This window comes from Bombina bombina, chromosome 9, assembly GCF_027579735.1.
Source record: "Bombina bombina isolate aBomBom1 chromosome 9, aBomBom1.pri, whole genome shotgun sequence".
Taxonomy (NCBI): domain Eukaryota; kingdom Metazoa; phylum Chordata; class Amphibia; order Anura; family Bombinatoridae; genus Bombina; species Bombina bombina.
The window spans coordinates 267,293,935-267,313,927 of record NC_069507.1 but is presented as its reverse complement, the minus strand read 5'-3'; positions in this window follow the sequence as shown (position 1 = coordinate 267,313,927).

The window sequence follows — 19,993 nt, the reverse complement described above, 5'->3', positions numbered from 1 at the left end:
AGTGCAGGTCCAAAGGAGGAAGCTGCAAGGGATTGGAGGGTACCTGGAACGTGATTGGTTAACTGTCTGTGTTCTGCTCAGGAGCTGCATTGGTTATGGGTATTGACTGAGACTTATGGAGTTAGGAGATGCAAGGGATTGGAGGGTACCTGGAACGTGATTGGTTAACTGTCTGTGTTCTGCTCAGGAGCTGCATTGGTTACGGGTATTGACTGAGACTTATGGAGTTAGGAGATGCAAGGGAGGAACACACTAGGGTCCACCACAATCTTGCACTTTTTTGGCAGATAATGATTTCTGATCATTTCCAGTGATTCTTTCCAGTGATCACAATAAAAAATGTTTCTACTGTTTATACCCCTGAGGTTCTAAATTATTACCTCCTGAAAAACATAAAATCATTATTTGCTTTGTTATGCTTCTGAGCTCATTACCAAAAAACTGAATGAGCGGCAAACAAAACCGCAATTTCACGTGTTTAGCGAATGCATCACAAGATAAAGGGTCTGTTTGCTGATTTATACCATTATAATAGGATACGTGCGCAGTTAACCTGTCGTGCTCCAAAACTGTAGTGATATGTGTGTGTGGTTTTTAAGGGATTTAAACAGGGGCGTTATGGGTATTGCCTTGGGATGTGTGCTTATAAATAATCTTATAAAATGAATTGATTGAGTCAGCAGCATTTGCTTTTGTTTAGTGACATCTCTTCCTAATATCATCCAATGAGATTGCAGCGATTGCAGTTGTTTTGCTCATGTGCATAATAAATCTTACAATCAACAACTTTGTGGGTACTTGATAAGAAGTGGAAAAGTGTTATCGTGGGTTTATCAAGTTTTCTTAGCTGTGGAATTCAGTAACTGAAACAAAATGCATCATATATGTATGTTAAGTAGAGAATTTGAATTGTGATTTGTAAAACAGGACTGGCAAATACACATCTAGACAGTGGATATATTCTTCCTTATTTAGGGCTGCATTACAAGTAGCGCAGTATTACGCTTTTTCACTAGCGTGCTAATACCGTAAGCTTTTTACCCAGGCAGGTTACTGTGCGTATTACAAGTTAAACGTAAATTGTTTGGGTGCAAACTTCAGGACTTTGAATACTGTAACTGGTTAACTTCTGCCCTTCAATTGAGCACATTAAAAAACTAAACAAAAAAGCTACCACTTATCACTCTCGCACTAACCTGACCATGCTTGACCAAGTGTGCTTAACCAGACATGAGTTAGGAATATTTTACATACTAATATTCTTCACATAGAAGAAAAATCTTTTTATTTTTAAATATATTGCCTAGAGTACGAGTTTTGCGCTATAGAGGGTGCGAAACGTACGCAACAAAAGTTGTTATTTCACCCTCCATAGCTCTGCCATTACGAGTTACTGAAAAGCCTCCTTGTGCGTGCGATACGGTGGTGTTAAGCTCAATACCGCACAAAATCCAAGGGCTGCTTTGACGTGCTCGTGCACACTTCCCCCATAGACATCAATTGGGAGAGAGTGTTAGAATACAAACTAACACCTGAAGCGCGGAATGAAAAGCTCCGTAACGCAACCCCATTTATGTCTATGGGGAAAAAAAGTAAAGTTTAAACCTAGCACCCAAACTTAAACCCCAAGTCTAAACACCCCTAATCTGCCGCCTCCGACATTGCCGACACCAAAATAAAGTTATTAACCCCTAATCTGCCGCTCCCGACATCGCTGCCACTAATACTAGTTATTAACCCTATTCCGCCGCTTCCCAAAATCGCCGCCAAAATAATAAAGTTATTAACCCCTATTCCCCCACCACCCCAATGTTGCCAACACTATAATAAAGCTATTAACCCCTATTCCGCCACTCCCTAACATTGCAGCCACTAAATAAAGTTATTAACCTCTAAACCTCTAGCCTCCCACATCACCGCCACTAAATAAACCTATTAACCCCTAAACCGGCAGCCCCCCCCATCGCAAAAAACTAAATTAAACTATTAACCCCTATACCTAACAACCCCCTAACTTTATATTAAAATTACAATATCCCTATATTAAAATAAATAAAAACTTACCTTTTAAATTAAAAAAAGCTAAGTTTAAACTATATATTAACCTAACATAACTATTATACTAAAATTAAAATAACTACCAATTAAATAAACTAAATTACACATAAAAAAACTAACACTACTAAAAAAATGTAAGTCTAAAATTACAAAAAATAAAAAAATACTAAATTACAAAAAATAACAAACATTAAATTACGAAAAATAACAAAGCAAATAACAAAACTATTCAAAATAAAACAATTACACCTAATCTAATAGCCCTGTAAAAATAAAAAAGCACCCCAAAATAAAAAAAACACTAGCCTACAATAAACCACCAATAGCCGTTAAAAGGGCCTTTTGTAGGGCATTGCCCTAAAGAAATCATCTCTTTTACCTGTAAAAAAAATACAAAGACCCACGAACAGTAAAAGCCACCACCCAACCAACCCCCTAAAATAAAAAACCTTACTCTAACAAAAACCTAAGCTACCCATTGCCCTGAAAAGGGCATTTGTATGGGCATTGCCCTTAAAAGGGCATTTAGCTCTTTTAAAAAAAGCCCAAACCCTAATCTAAAAAAAAAAACACCCCCAAAAAGTAAAAAAAAAACAAAACTAACACTTACCCCCGATGATCCACTTACAGTTTCCAAAGTCCGGACATCCAGGCGGCAAGGTCTTCATCCACTCAGGCGGCGTCTTCTATCTTCATCCAGGCGTCTTCTATATTCATACCGGTGGCGCGGAGTGGGTCCATTCATGAAGACATCCGGCGCGGAGCGTCCTCTTCATACGGTCACAGCCGTACACGGAATCTTCAATGCAAGGGAGCCTTTCAAAATGGCGTCCCTTGCATTCCTATTGGCTAATTTGATTTTTTAAATTCAAACCAGCCAATAGGTTGAGAGCTACTGACATTTTATTGGCTATTCAAATCAGCCAATAGAATTTCAGTAGCTCTCATCCTATTGGCAGATTTGAACAGCCAATAGCCAATGGATTGTGTCAGCATAGGCTGGAACGCAAGCATTTTAGCCTCACCGCACAACCTGTAATCCCGGCTCTATGGAAATCCCACGCAAAAACATCATTTTTTTTTTAGTGCGAGATTGACGTTGTGTTACAGGTTAAAAAGCTGCGTTACTATTTTTAAGCTGAAATTGCCATTTTTTAGTGTTAAACCGTAACGCAAAACTCGTAATCTAGGTGTATATGTCTAAATACATATCTATACCTATATAAATATACATATATTTAGGTAGATAGATAGATAGATAGATAGATAGATAGATAGATAGATGATAAATAGATACAAAACACAGAGAATGTTCAGCACTCACTTACAAGCTCTCAGCTAAGTGAAAATGGAAGAGTTAGTAACCGCATTTGGCCAAATGGGACAAGCCCAGGTACCACCTCAAGGTCTCTTCCCAAAAACTGGGTCCCTAAACAGCCAAACAATACAAGCTCTCAATCAAACAAACTTGGAACAAGTGAAGGGTGCACAGGCTTATGTAATTATCCTAGTGAGTGCTGGACTCTGTGTGTTGTATTAAAACAGGCCTGTCTGTTTTGTGTGTATATATATATATATATATATATACACACAAAACATATCCTGTTAAAAGGATAGCTGTGTTAAAACAGTATTTTGAAGCAAAAAAAATGAGAATTTGCATATCTAATTTGCATAACTTACCCAGAATTCTCTTGTGCATTGGTAACATTATATATGAGGTATTTCTGGGGAAAAGCAAGCGGGGATTCTTGCCTAGATGTGCTAATTTCCTATGCAAATATTTGCATTGATTTATATATATTTATATATTTTCATATATATATATATATGAATATCTATTTAAAAATACATAGAACGTTTGCCCCTATGTGAGGAACATTGGAATACAGTAAAACACATTGTTAAATACTAAAACATGGAAAAACATTTTATTCAATATTAATGTATTTGAGTGCAAAGGGCTCTAAAGTATATGTGTATATATATATATGTACACATACACTATGGCCTCTATTTATCAAAGTGTCAACTGTGCTGCATTCGTCGGCACCAATATGCTCACCTAACATCGCCTAACATCGCTGCCGCGGACCTGAATACGTTCTCCAAAGTTACCAAAAAAGCTGTCAAAAAGCCGCGCACAAAGTATGGTGCGATGAGCAGCGGACTGTTGTTAACTAATAGTCATCGATCTCGCTGCTCTTCGGCTTTTTCCCAGCTTTATTGGTATACTGTCACTAAACACCCACACTAAACTAAACTTTTTTACCCCTATCCCGCTGCTCACAGACCCCGCCACAACTAAATAAAGTTATTAACCCCTAAACCGCCGCTCCCGGAGCCCACCACAACTCGAATAAAGTAATTAACCCCTAAACCACCGCTCCCGGACCCCGTCGCAATGAAATAAACTTATTAACCCCTAAACCGCCACTCCCGGAGCCCACCGCCACCTACATTATGTTATTAACCCCTAATCTGCCGCCCCTACACCGCCGCCACCTACATTACATTTATTAACCCCTAATCTGCCGCCCCTACACCGCCGCCACCTACATTACATTTATTAACCCCTAATCTGCCACCCACAATGTCGCTGCCACTATACTAAAGTTATTAACCCCTAAACCTAAGTCTAACCGTAACCCTAACACCCCCCTAACTTAAATATAATTTAAATAAATCTAAATAAAATTACTACAATTAACTAAATTATTGCTATTTAAAACTAAATACTTACCTATAAAATAATCCTAAGCTAGCTGCAATATAACTAATAGTTACATTGTAGCTATCTCAGGGTTTATTTTTATTTTACAGGCAACTTTGTATTTATTTTAACTAGGTACAATAGTTATTAAATAGTTATTAACTATTTAATAGCTACCTAGCTAAAATAAATACAAATTTAACTGTAAAATAAAACCTAACATAAGTTACACTAACACCTAACACTACAATATAATTAAATAAATTAACTACAATTAGCTAAAGTACAAAAAAAAGAAACATTAAATTACAGAAAATAAAAAACAAATTACAGATATTGAAACTAATTACACCTAATCTAATAGCCCTATCAAAATAAAAAAATCCCCCCCAAAATAAAAAAATCCCTAGCCTAAACTAAACTACCAATAGCCCTTAAAAGGGCCTTTTACGGGGCATTGCCCCAAAGTAATCAGCTCTTTTACCTGTAAAAAAAAAATACAAACAACCCCCAATAGTAAAACCTACCACCCACACAACCAACCCCCCAACTAAAACCCTAACTAAAAAAACCTAAGCTCCCCATTGCCCTGAAAAGGGCATTTGGATGGGTATTGCCCTTAAAAGGGCAGTTAGCTCTTTTGCAGGCCCAAAACCCTAACCTAAAAAATAAACCCACCCAATACACCCTTAAAAAAATCCTAACACTAACCCCATGAAGATTCACTTACCGGGAGACGTCTTCATCGAAGCGGCAAGATGTCCTCAACGAATCTGGCAGAAGTGGTCCTCCAGACGGGCAGAAGTCTTCATCCAGACGGCATTGTCTATCTTCATCCTTCCGGCGCGGAGCAAGTCCATCTTCAAGACATCCGACGCGGAGCCTCCTCTTCCAAGACCTCTTCTTGCTGAATGAATATCACGTTAAGTGACGTCATCCAAGATGGCATCCCTTCGATTCCAATCGGAATTAAGGTAGAAAAAATCCTATTGGCTGATGCAATCAGCCAATAGGATTGAGCTGGCATTCTATTGGCTGTTCCAATCACCCAAAAGAATGCAAGCTCAATCCTATTGGCTGATTGGATCAGCCAATAGGATTGAAGTTCAATCCTATTGGCTGATTGCATCAGCCAATAGGATTTTTTCTACCTTAATTCCGATTGGCTGATAGAATTCTATCAGCCAATCGGAATCAAAGGGACGCCATTTTGGACTACGTCACTTAAAGTGATATTCATTCAGCAAGAAGATGTCGTTGGAAGAGGATGCTCCGCGTTGGATGTCTTGAAGATGGACCCGCTCCGCGCAGGAAGGATGAAGATAGAAGATGCCGTCTGGATGAAGACTTCTGCCCGTCTGGAGGACCACTTCTGACCATCTGGAGGACCACTTCTGCCGGATTCGTTGAGGACATCTTGCTGCTTGGATGAAGACGTCTGCCGGTAAGTGAATCTTCATGGGGTTAGTGTTAGGATTTTTTTAACGGTGTATTGGGTGGGTTTATTTTTTAGGTTAGGGCTTTGGGCCTGCAAAAGAGCTAACTGCCCTTTTAAGGGCAATGCCATCCAAATGCCCTTTTCAGGGCAATGGGGAGCTTAGGTTTTTTAGTTAGGGTTTTATTTTGGGGGTTGGTTGTGTGGGTGGTGGGTTTTACTGTTGGGGGGGTTGTTTTTATTTTTATTTACAGGTAAAAGAGCTGATTACTTTGTGCCATGGCCCGCAAAAGGCCCTTTTAAGGGCTATTGGTAGTTTAGTTTAGGCTAGGGCTTTTTTTATTTTGGGGGGGCTTTTTTTATTTTGATAGGGCTATTAGATTAGGTGTAATTTGTTTAAATATCTGTAATTTGTTTTGTTTTTTCTGTAATTTAGTGTTTTTTTTGTACTTTAGCTAATTGTATTTAATTTATTTAATTGTTGTTAATTTAGTTAATTTATTTAATGATAGTGTAGTGTTAGGTGTTAGTGTAACTTAGGTTAGGTTTTATTTTACAGGTAAATTTGTATTTATTTTAGCTAGGTAGTTATTAAATAGTTAATAACTATTTAATAACTATTCTACCTAGTTAAAATAAATACAAACTTGCCTGTAAAATAAAAATAAACCCTAAGCTAGATACAATGTAACTATTAGTTATATTGTAGCTATCTTAGGGTTTATTTTATAGGTAAGTATTTAGTTTTAAATAGGAATAATTTAGTAAATGATAGTAATATTTAGTTAGATTTATTTAAATTATATTTAAGTTAGGGGGTGTTAGGCTTAGGGTTAGACTTAGGTTTAGGGGTAAATAACTTTAGTATAGTGGCGGCGACGTTGGGGGCGGCAGATTAGGGGTTAATAAATGTAGGTAGGTGGCGGCGATGTTAGGGGCAGCAGATTAGGGGTTAATAACATAATGTAGGTGGCGGCGGTGTCGGGCGGCAGATTAGGGGTGTTTAGACTCGGGGTACATGTTAGGCTGTTAGGTGTAAACATAACTTTTATTCTCCCATAGGAATCAATCGGATATCGGGCAGCAGCGAACATAAGCTTTCGCTGCTTTCAGACTCCCATTGATTCCTATGGCATCCGCTGCCTTCAGGGCGGCGGATTGAAAACCAGGTACGCTGGGCCAGAATAGTGGCGAGCGAACCTGGTAGTTATTTGATAACTAGCAAAAGTAGTCAGATAGTGCCGAACTTGCATTCGGAACATTTGTAGTGACGTAACCATCGATCTGTGTCAGACTGAGACCGGCAGATCGTATGTTACGTCATAAAATTCTACTTTTGCCAGTCTGTAGGGTTTGATAACTAAGGAAAATCAAGCTTGTCACAATTACGCTGCGGAATTCCAGCGTATTTGCGGTTGATGGCTTGATAAAGGCCTATATAGCCCTTTCCATTCAAACACCTTGTCATACACCATTTAACCCTTATACATTTTTTAATATTTATATGAATAAGTTTTATTATATTGTGTATATATGAGTGCAATATTTTATTTTAGTGGATGTATGTTGTGTTTGGTGTAACTTTTTTTAAGTCCTAATCCTTTTTGCAAGATCTTCACTCACACTAACCTGACGAGTGCAAATTTAGATTGTGCCCCACCATGTGTATTTACGTTCAACTTGCAATATGAGCACAAGTTTAACACGGCTGCGATATTGCTATATTGCGCACACACTAACTTTACCCCTCCACTTGTAAACGAGCCCTTAGTCTGCAAAAATCGCTATCAAATCTACAAGAATTGTTGCATTTCATCACTGGATAAGCTTCTACTTACAGTACTGAAAATCTGTTGAATCACATGTTTCTCCCTTATTAAAGGGACATGAAACACAAATGTTTTCTTTCATGATTTAGAAAGAGCATGCAATTATAAAAACCTTTCTAATTTACTTCTATTATCTAATTTGTTTCATTCTATCGATATTCTTTACTGAAAAGCAAATCTAGATAGGCTCAGTAGCTGCTGATTGGTAGCTACACATAGATGCCTCGTGTGTTTGACTCACCCATGTGCATTGCTATTTCTTCAACAAAGGATATCTAAAGAATGATGCTAATTAGATAATAGAAGTAAATTGGAATGTTGTTTAAAATTGTATTCTCTACTTGAATCATGAAAGAAACACTTTGGGTTTATTGTCCCTTTAAACTTCGTGTGGGTGGAGGTCGCACTTTGCTTGGCATTCATACAGATAGCCCTGGAGGAAGGAATGTGACGTAGGGGCATTTGACCCTAAAGCATGCAGTTTAGTGGTGGGTGGTACAAAGGTGGAAAGGAGGTGCTAAGGGTTGGGGGTACTTAAAGGGAGACCGGAAGCTGAGGGTCCTCTTCAATCCTGGACCAGTGGTGAGAAGAAGCTCCCGCCCTTACTGTTTATATACGGCTGGGAGAAGGTGTCCGGTGGTGTTGATGTATGAGATGTTGTGAAGCAATGTGGGTTCCTCCTGTGGTCCAGGAGAGTTGCAATATGTTACTTAAGTTTTAAGAGTTATTGAGCCCCTATGAGGCAAGCACTAATGTGGGTTACTTTGTAGCCAATGTTTTATGTGATGTACAAGTTATTTAATTGTTTACATGTTAAAGAATAACCCCAAGAACGGTGTATTTATTTTAGGTTAAGAGAACGTAGTGCCTAAGTATGGGGGTCAATTTCTATCTCTTTGCCTTCAGTTAATTTAATGTGAGAGACAGAGAATAATCTAGGTCAGAAGACAAGTCACTGTACTTCTGTACCTTTCATAGACTAGGGGCTTCCTTACATCCAGAAGATCCTTCATTTTTAAGTGAGATCAAATGTATTAAATAGAGTCTTGTCCCAACATTTTTCATTTACTTTATTCGCTCACATTCTTCATTAGTTGTGTTTAGATAGACTCACTCAGATAGACTCACTCACATAGACTCACTCACATAGACTCACTCACATAGACTCACTCACATAAACTCACTCACATAGACTCACTCACATAGACTCACTCACATAGACTCACTCAGATAGACTCACTCAGATAGACTCACTCACATAGACTCACTCACATAAACTCACTCACATAAACTCACTCAGATAGACTCACTCAGATAGACTCACTCACATAGACTCACTCACATAGACTCACTCACATAGACTCCCTCAGATAGACTCAGTGCTAACTCGTTCAGATCCTTTTAAAAACTGCAGACATTGACCTCTGGGTATTGCCATGAGACTAGTTTTACAATACTTTCTCCACATTGGTCTTGTGTTTAACTTGAGTGTTTTTTTTTTTTGTTTTATTTGTTTTTTGTTTGTTTTTTGGGGGGGGAGCAGGCTTCACAAGCTGATTCACTAAAACCACAGTGGCTCCAACACAAGGGCCACCCCACACCTGAGGTTTGTTTAATTCAGCAGCTATCTTAAAGGGACATTCCAGACAAATTTTAAATACATATGGATGCATTTCAGTTTTGAATTGAAGAATTTTTGTAATATACCGGTATTAGCAAAACTGCTTCTAATAAAAGCTATGGCTGATTCAAAAGTGTATTTAAGTATGCACCGTGCACCAGCATTTTATACACAGCACTTGTTTAGAGAGCCTAAGGTGCTTGTATAATCTGGTAATGACTGAATTTCTTAGTCGCTGATATAATACAAGCCCAAATATCATTCTGAGCAGCTGCAGTATTTAAATTGCTGGTGCACTGACAATATCTAGCAATGCTTCACATGCACGTGCCGAGAAAAATGTTAACACTAAAACAGTGATAACTTTTACTAGAAGCATTTTTGCCAATACAGGTATATTGTAAATATGTTTCTATTCACAGATGTAATTCATCTATGTGAATTTATATTCTGGCTGAAATGTCCCTTTAACTCTCTAAGGACAAATGCCTGAAATACAATTTTCTTTGTGATATCACATTTTCCTACATACAACACAATTTTGTGTTTGCAAACAACTTATTATATATTGTCCTGTTCTATATCTCGGTCATTATCTAATAATAACCATTCACTGGGGCATACTAGAGCTTGGCTTAAGCATGACAGCATCCTAGATACAGAGTCACAAACCCCCCCATGCTTGTATATGTAATGCCAGAGAGAAGAAATGTTCCAACTCCCTCAGTGGAAGATCTAAGGGTGTCAGGGATTGCTATTCCCCTCCATACCTCACACCTCTGTGCATATATGTGTTTATATGTGTATATATGTGTTTATATGTATATATATATATATATATATATATATATATATATATGTGTGTGTATATATGTGTTTATATGTGTATATATGATTTTATATGTGTATATATGTGTTTATTTATATATATATATATATATATATATATATGTGTGTATATATGTGTTTGATATGTGTATATATGTGTTTATATGTGTATATATGTGTTTATATGTGTATATATGTGTTTGATATGTGTATATATGTGTTTATATGTGTATATAAGTGTTTATATGTGTATATATGTGTTTATATGTATATATATATGTGTGTATATATGTGTTTAATATGTGTATATATGTGTATATGTGTATGTACAGTATGTGTGCACATACATATTTACACATAAAAGTCTAAATTACAAGTGAGGTGCATTGTTGCCCTTCTGTCAGGGTTTTTTCCCTGATCTGTTTGCCATGTGCTGCTGGCAGCCATTTTACTCACCTCTCTTGCTGACTCTGGTGCATACTGTGTGATGCTGCTCATTTCCTGCACTTCCTTTTGTGGCCAGACTGGTGTACATCATCCGTGTGAGACAGGATGCAGTCTCAGAATTGTGATGTCATCACTTATTATTTAAAGGGCCTCTGTTCAGTATGCTTTGCCCTTGTGTTGTCTCAGACCTCTTTGTGAGAGCTCCTGTGTATTACCTGGCTGTCTGATGTCCCTCCTGGTTCCTGATCCCTGGCTTGTTCCTGACTCTGCTGTTCTCCTTGTTCCTGATTCCGACTTGTCTGACTATTCGCTTTGGCTCCTTACTCAGCTCGTCTGACTACCAGTTCTGGTTTTGATTCCTGGCTTGTTATTTGACTTGTGGACTTTTATTATTTTTGCTATTAATAAAGGTGTGATTATTTTTGCACTTCTTGTCTCAGTCTGATTCCTGACACCCTGACACCTTCCAAAAGTGTGTTACAGGTGTAACAGGGTTTGGCCTAGGCCCACAATTACCCCTGTGGCTCTTTACCCCAGCTACCTCCATGTGCTCTGCAGGCTGATCCTGAGTCTCCGCTACCTGGGAGTTGGGGTACATGACTGTGGCAGTGCCTCCACCTGACTGGGCATCCAGGGCAAGAATGGGTTTCCCAGACAGGAACATAATAAATAACTACAACACACACAGTAATAACAGTAAAACAGTATGAACATGTATTAAAGGATTATGGCCAATAAAAATAAGGCAAGAAATACAGTGGCTAACTAACACACCAACTCTCTCTAACCAGGCCCAGCACCCTCCCAAACCACCTGCAAACCCACCCTCAGGCTTCACCCTAATGGCTGATGGGTACCAGTTGGTGCACAGAAATGTTGGGGCCCTTTAAGTTAATCCACATGCATTTAAACAGTTTCAGCTCATAGGAAACTGCAATCCACAGGAAGAGCTGTTTATAAGTTTCTGTGATGGACAGAATGCCCTGTCAGTATGACAAGGGGAGAGGATACTCCTTACCACTAAACAGGATTCATCTGCACAGGCTGAAAGAAAACTCCAAGGTCTGCCAGTCATTTACTTTGTCTGCATTCTTCTCCACAGCTCTCTCACAGGGTCAGACTGCAGCTGGCAGCATACACTAAATCAGCAGAGGAATGCTGTTACTTTACAAGATGAAGTCTGCAGCTCTCTCACAGCCAGGCCTCACACACACCTTCACTGCTCTGACATGTCTGCTTCCTCCTGTGTCTTACACTCTTCTTTCAGTTTCACTTGATCACATGACCAACCAGTCTAATAGTTACCTAGGCAACTTCTCCTGCAGACTGTATACAGGTGCAAAAGTTCAACAGGAAAATGTTCAACAGGAAGGGCTACATTCTCCCCCTCGTAAAATCCTTGCCTTCCACTGGCAAGGTTCCACCAAGAGGTAAATTGAAAAAAACAAAACATATAAATAATAATAATAAATACACTAAAAGTCCTATAAACAAATGTTAACTCTTTTACAGTTTACTCTAGTACAGAGGGGTTCCAACATTCATAATGTCCGCAACCGCATACAGAAAATCAACCATTTTAGACTGTACCTGGGGCATATGTACATAACTGGGTTCTCTGACTTGATCGTAAGTAAGAACCCTGGGAGGCTGTCGTATTCTAGTACCCAGTCTCTGTTCTCTCTGAGGAAGTCCAGAATGTGCCTGGGAATCTTCAGCTCTGGCCACTTGGGTGGGGAGGTCAACAGATGCTTGAGACCCTGGCTTTCCCATGATACAAGAGTCTCTTTTTGGGGTCCCAGGCACAAAGTTGGGGCTGTTGGGATTCAATGTAGAGGAGGCTAAGGGAGGAGAGGAAGGAAAGTGCTGTGTTTCCTTAGCAGGAGGAGACCACTATTGATCATAAGCACTAAGAGCTTCTGGGGTCTCCACTGCCTCATTTTCAGGACTCTCCTTTGTGCTTTTCTCCCATTCACTACTACTCCCTTCCTCTTCATCGATATAGGCTATTGGTAGTAGATGGTTCCTATGCCAAGCTTTGATCCGGCCTTCTGGGCCTTTTATATTGTACACTGGCAGCCCCTTTAGCTTAGACACAACTTCAAATAGGGTATCCTTCCATCTGTCTGCTAATTTGTGTTTCCCAGGTACCCCTAGATTCCGGAGGAGAACCTTATCTCCCGCTTGGACTTCCCGATGCTTCACTTTGGTATTGTATCTTCTTTTGTTGTGTTCCTCCATTTTTGCCGCAGCTTGAGTGGCCAACTCATAGGCACTGTGAAGGTTTTGTCTGAGGGTCATCACATACTGGAAGTGAGAGTCTGACTTTGTCCCATCTGGGGACACCCCCAACTGGACATCTATCGGTAGTCTGGCTTCCCTTCCAAACATTAGGAAATAGGGTGAGAATCCTGTAGACTCATGCCTTGTGCAATTATATGCGTGGACCATGGCTTCTACATGCTTACTCCAGGACCGCTTCTCCACTTGTTTCAGAGTCCCGAGCATGTCTAGGAGTGTCCTATTAAAACGCTCAGGCTGGGCATCACCCTCAGGGTGGTAGGGTGTTGTTCTGGACTTGTGAACCTGCAACATATCCAACAGTTCTTTGATCAGCTTACTCTCAAAGTCTCTACCTTGATCAGAATGTATTCGATTGGGCAGACCGTAGTGCACAAAATATTTCTGCCAGAGGACCTTGGCTACGGTCACAGCCTTCTGGTCTTTAGTGGGAAAAGCCTGAGCGTATCTGGTGAAATGGTCTGTTACTACCAGAACATTCCCAATTCCGGTAGTATCATTCTCAATACATAGATAGTCCATGCACACAAGATCCAGGGGTCCTGTATTTCTCAGGTGGCCCATAGGGGCAGCACTCACAGGCAGAGTCTTTCTCTGAATACATCTTCTGCAGGTCTTCACATAATGTTCAACATGTTCTCTCATGCGAGGCCAATAGAACCGGTCTTGTATCAGGCCATAGGTCTTGTCTACCCCAAGATGCCCATGTTGATCATGGAGGGCTCTCAGGACCATTCCCCGATATCTATGAGGTAACACTAGCTGCTTTCGACCAGGGTGGTCATGGTATTTTATAATTATATAAAGTATTCCATCTTCTAGATGTAGTTTACTCCATTCTCTCCGGTACAAATCTCTTTGTCCAATGGGAAGGGAGCTCAGTAATTTAGGGTTCTTGGCTCTCATTGCCTTGAGGACTGTCCCTATATACCAGTCCTGTGACTGGGCTTTCTTCTTGTCTTCATTGGTTATGTGAGACCACTGTTGGAGCATTGCTGGAGCACAGAATACCTCTGGTACGGCTTCTGGGGAGTGACATATGGAGTCATTTCCTCTGAGTTCAGAGAACTCATCCTGCCTCTCAGCCACTACATATGTTTGGCACAGGGCTCCTACCCCAGGCACAGGGATTTCTTCCCATTCCTCCTTTTCTTCATGAGGAGGAAGTCCAGGTCTGCGGGACAGAGCATCCGCACTGACATTCTTAGGGCCTGGCTTGTATTTAAGGCTGAAACTATAGTTCGACAATGCTGCCAGCCAACTATGCCCTGTGGCATCCAGCTTTGCTGTTGTTTGAATATAAGTAAGCGGATTGTTATCCGTCCTTACCTTGAATGTTGCTCCATATAAATAGTCATGTAACTTGTCCACAATTGCCCACTTGAGCGCCAATAATTCTAGCTTATGGACCGGATAGTTTTTCTCTGCACCAGTTAGACTTCTACTTATGTAGGCCACTGGTCTTAACCCTTCCGGGTAGCTCTGATGCAATACGCCCCCTAGGCCTTCCATACTGGCATCAACATGGAGCACATATGGTTTCTCGGGATCTGCATATGCTAATACAGGAGCTTATGTGAGTCTTTTCTTCAAGATTAAGAAAGGCTTCTTCGCATCCTGAGGTCCATTTCTTTCCGAAGGAGTCTTTAGGACTTGGCACCTTAACACCCTCTATATCAGAGGTAGTCTTTAACAGGTTGTGTAGCTCTCGAGCAATCTTTGAATAGTCTTTCACAAACCTCCGGTAGTAACCGCAGAATCCAAGAAATGAGCGCAGCTCAATGATGTTATCTGGCCTGGGCCAGTTCATCACCGCTTCAATTTTGGTCGGGTCAGTTGTCACACCTTGTGCGGAAACAATGTGACCTACATATGTAACAGAGTTCTGGGCAAACCGACATTTGTCTATTGATAATTTCAGACCCTTTGCTTGGAGTCGATCCAACACCTTCAGCAATCACTGTTCGTGCTCTTCTGGTGTCCTTCCGAACACTATGAGGTCATCAAGATAGACTAGGCACTCTTTGGGATTCATATCCCCCACAGTCTTCTCCATCAGCCTTTGAAAGGTGGCGGGAGCTCCAGTGACCCCTTGGGGCATCCTGGTAAACTCATAGAATCCCAAGGGACAGATGAAAGCTGTCTTTTCCTGATCCTCCTTCTTCATGGGTACCTGATAATACCCAGACCTCAAGTCCAGGACGCTGAACCACTGGCTTCCAGAAAGGGCATCTAGCAGATCTTCTATCCGTGGCAGAGTATATTGATCTGGCACAGTCCTTTTGTTTAAAGTCCGATAGTCTATGCAGAGCCGGACTGTGCCATTCTTTTTCCTAACTACCACTATGGGTGAGGCATATGGACTTCTGGACTCTTTAATAATGCCAGATTCTTCCATCTGTTTGAGTATATCCCTGACATCTTCCACATCTCGAGGGGGTATTCTCCTTGATCTTTCTCTGAAAGGAGCTGGGTCAGAAAGTCTGATAGCATGTGTGGCACTCTTTGCACATCCCACATCCATTTCTTTCCTGGAGAAGACTTTTTCTCGAGTAGCTAATTTGGATCGGAGGCTATCTCTCCACTTTTGTGGTAGAGGAGAATCTTCCAGTTCAAAAACTATAGGTCCTTCATGATCACCTCCCTGTTCTGCCTTTACAGACATTACTGAAGAGACTTGGTCCAACAAGTGAATCACACCAATCTTCTGGTGATGATCAATTCTGATCTCTGTGGGTGTTAAGTTTCTTATCATTATGGGAAAATCTTTACACCAGTGATTCCGCCAGTCTTTCACCTCAGGTATGAGAGTCCACCCTTTTTTTGCATCCTCCTCAGGCAAGGACTCAATGAGGTATTGCCTGGTTCCTCCTGATATTTCATGGTGCATAGATGCTATGGCTCATAGAGTCTTAGTCTCTCCAGGCCTTACAAATAAAGGTTCTTTCCCTGAGTAGTGGCATGATCCTGGTCTAGCTTGTAGGGCTAGTTGATGGCACTCTTTCCCTAGAACAGGGCTGACTTCCATCAGTCTGGTTAGAGATACATCTCCCACTTCAGTTAGGTAGGCCCTGAACATGTCCTGCACCATTCTTGCGTTGGTACCCAAAATTATTGGGGCGCACATTGTTTACTTCATGGAGCATACAAGAGCTTCCAATTCCATAGGGCAGATCATTCCTGTGTTTAACTGTGGGATGGTTATTGTCACTCTTATACATCCCTCTACAGGCTGGGCCTGAGATCCCACTCCCCACAACTGCAACTCTCCTGCTGGCTCCAGGGGAATATGTTTTAAATGATGGTCATAGAAGTCTTTATTAATGATGGTGACCTGGGACCCAGTATCTAACAAGGCTGAGGCATGAATATTTTCTATTTGTAACTGTATCAGAGATTTAGGCCCGATCTTGGCCCCCACAGATAACATGGGTGTGGTTTTTTTCCTCTTTTCCTGAAAGGACTGGTAACTTGAGCCTCCTCCAGCTCAATAGCTAGCACTTCCACTCCTGTCTTTGATGAATTAGTGGGACACTCCCGCTTGAAATGCCCGGATTTTCCACACTTAAAACAGTTCCCTTGGGGGGACTGTTCCTCTGGGAATAACCTTCCTGTGGTCTCCCTGCGGTGCTGCCTCCTGGTAGGAGAATAATCTGTTCTTCTTGGCGATGACTTAGACAATAATTCTAATTCAGCTACCTTTTTTTTAAGGATGAACAGTTCCATATCCTCTTTCTCTGCGGCTTTAAAAGAATTTCCTTTTTGTGGAGGAGATGGGTACATTTGGTTCTCCAGTATTTTTGCTTTTCGGATCAGTGTGGAATAGGACAAGACTTGATCATCCAAATTAACTCTTAACATGATCATGACTGGATCATTGCTAAGGCCTCCCTTCTGAATTTGTTTGGATAGTCGAGCATCCAACTCAGATGCAGTGACTGCTCCATTATGAATTCGTAGATAGGTTCCATAAAAGGGGAATTTTTGGATATCTAAATATCCATACATATATATACAATTATTATATGGTTCAGCTGTAGATCCCGGGAACTCCTTTTCCCTCTCAGTGCATGATTCAATAGGTTTGTGAAATACTATCAAGTAACATGAGAACAGACTTAGATGTCAGGCAAGGAATATCTCTTTGGTTCAAATTTTATTTAAATATATAATTTTTTACATTTAGTGTGATGTTCTATATTAAAAATGTATACATCTATTGGTAATAAACTGTTACGTATTTGTCTTATCTGTTGTATTTGCGGTAATATGCAACCATTAGCGGATGCTTTGTGGTCTTGTCGTAGACAGCTAACGGACTGACAGCGGCACTTGTGGATACAAGATCCATATACTAAGAGTGTACATTTGACTGTAAGTTACCGATGGCGCATGCGCGCAATAGCTGGATACGACCAGACCAGGAGTGCAGACTGCCGGACGTAATTAACCTAAGACAACAGGTGTGCTGCAACACAGGTAAGCATACGTAACAGGAAGTAATACATGTTTAAAAGAACCAAGTGTTTTACTGTGTGTAAGTCCCTGACGAAGTGACTCCGGGCAGGAAACGCGTCGGACGTTTCATTCTTTGTGCTCCCTCCCGAGCTTGTATGTACCTGGGCTTCACCTTGACTTTCAATAAAGTCGGCCTTTATTTGCAATGTTTGCGGCTGTTTGTTTTTTCCTTGTAACGGATCCTCTTATCAGTATTCAAGCTTTTCTCACAAGAGACTGAGGAGTGTCTCTATTTCCGATCACAAGGAGCCTCACCATCCACGTAGAGACATACAACGGACATAAGGTAATTTTCTCACTACCCACGAAGAGATATACAACGGACACCAGGTAATCTTTATATACTTAGATACCGTTTTTTTCACTGTCCATACTATTTATACCTTAAATCAGGAGTTCAATGTTCTCTATTTAACAGTGGATTATATACGAGCAGATTTGCACTTATACTGTTACATTGTTTGGAGTATCACTTGTATCTGAACTATAAATTACAGCATACGTACATCTGAGTGCAATGCAATTACAGAGTGTCTGAGTGCGACCAACAAAGTATCTGGAATAGGACAAGACTTGATCATCCAAATTAACTCTTAACATGATCATGACTGGATCATTGCTAAGGCCTCCCTTCTGAATTTGTTTGGATAGTCGAGCATCCAACTCAGATGCAGTGACTGCTCCATTATGAAACAGTTTTCCCAGTGACAATTGTAATCGATTGATATAGTCTGAAGCTTTCTCATGTTCCTTCTGTTTAGTGGCTAGGAACTTGATTAATAGATCATCAGAGTCCTCTGATTTTCCATACGCATCCTGCAAAACTTTCAGGTAATCTTGTGCGGTAGCTTGTTCATTCACTCCCCTAAACAGCCTTATCATATTCGTAGCTGGGAAACGAAGACTCTCCATTATCCGTTGTTTTTTTATGTTATCCGTACAAGACCATTCTTCCAATAATTGTACAGCATTATCCTTCCAGGCCTTAAAGGGTTCCTCCCCGGCAGGAACAGGCTGATTCCCAGAAAACACTTTCAGATTACGGTAACTGTGGGTATGGGTAGCTGTTACTATGGCTTCTGAGAGTTTTTGCAGTATTTCAGATATGTTACTCTCTCCTGAACTTGTGGCTCTCAATAGGGAATCGCCTGGTTTTGGGGATGTTGGAGATGAGGGAACCACTAGATCTGGGGTCTTAGGGGCAGTTGTCCCTTGCACACTGGAAAAGTAGACATTTCATTTGGGGATGGCCCCAGTCTCTACAGGGGTAACCGGTAATCTCCTGGCGGGTTTCTCTGACAAAGGGGACAGAATCTGGGAATAACTTGATACATTAAAGTCTTTTGGGCCTATACTGGAGGGTTGCTGCAGTATAACCCCTTCCTCCTTATTAGGGAGAGCGTACACTAAGCAACATCCTTCCGGAGCTGTTTCAAGAAGGTATAGACATGTAGGCCTATGACGGCCTCTCAAATCTGCATGGGAATATACTAGCATGTAAGTTTGACTGTATGAATCATGCAGGATATCTCTGATGGTAGCCATCTCTATTCCCAGTACAATCGCTACGCACTTGGTGACATGTTTTATCTCACTATAGGGAGGTACCTGGCATATCATCACTGCATGATGCAATGGTACCTTCTGTTGCTGGGCCCAATCTGTTACAAATGGGAGCGTGGGCCGGGGAATTAACGTATCCTTACTGGGTGTACCCCAATTTATCTCAGCAGTACCACCAAATGTAACGGGGTTTGGCCTAGGCCCACAATTACCCCTGTGGGTCTTTACCCCAGCTACCTCCATGTGCTCTGCAGGCTGATCCTGAGTCTCTGCTACCTGGGAGTTGGGGTACATGACTGTGGCAGTGCCTCCACCTGACTGGGCATCCAGGGCAAGAATGGGTTTCCCAGACAGGAACATAATAAATAACTACAACACACACAGTAATAACAGTAAAACAGTATGAACATGTATTAAAGGATTATGGCAAATAAAAATAAGGCAAGAAATACAGTGGCTAACTAACACACCAACTCTCTCAAACCAGGCCCAGCACCCTCCCAAACCACCTGCAAACCCACCCTCAGGCTTCACCCTAATGACTGATGGATACCAGTTGGTGCACAGAAATGTTGGGGCCCTTTAAGGTAATCCACATGCATTTAAACAGTTACAGCTCATAGGAAGCTGCAATCCACAGGAAGAGCTGTTTATAAGTTTCTGTGATGGACAGAATGCCC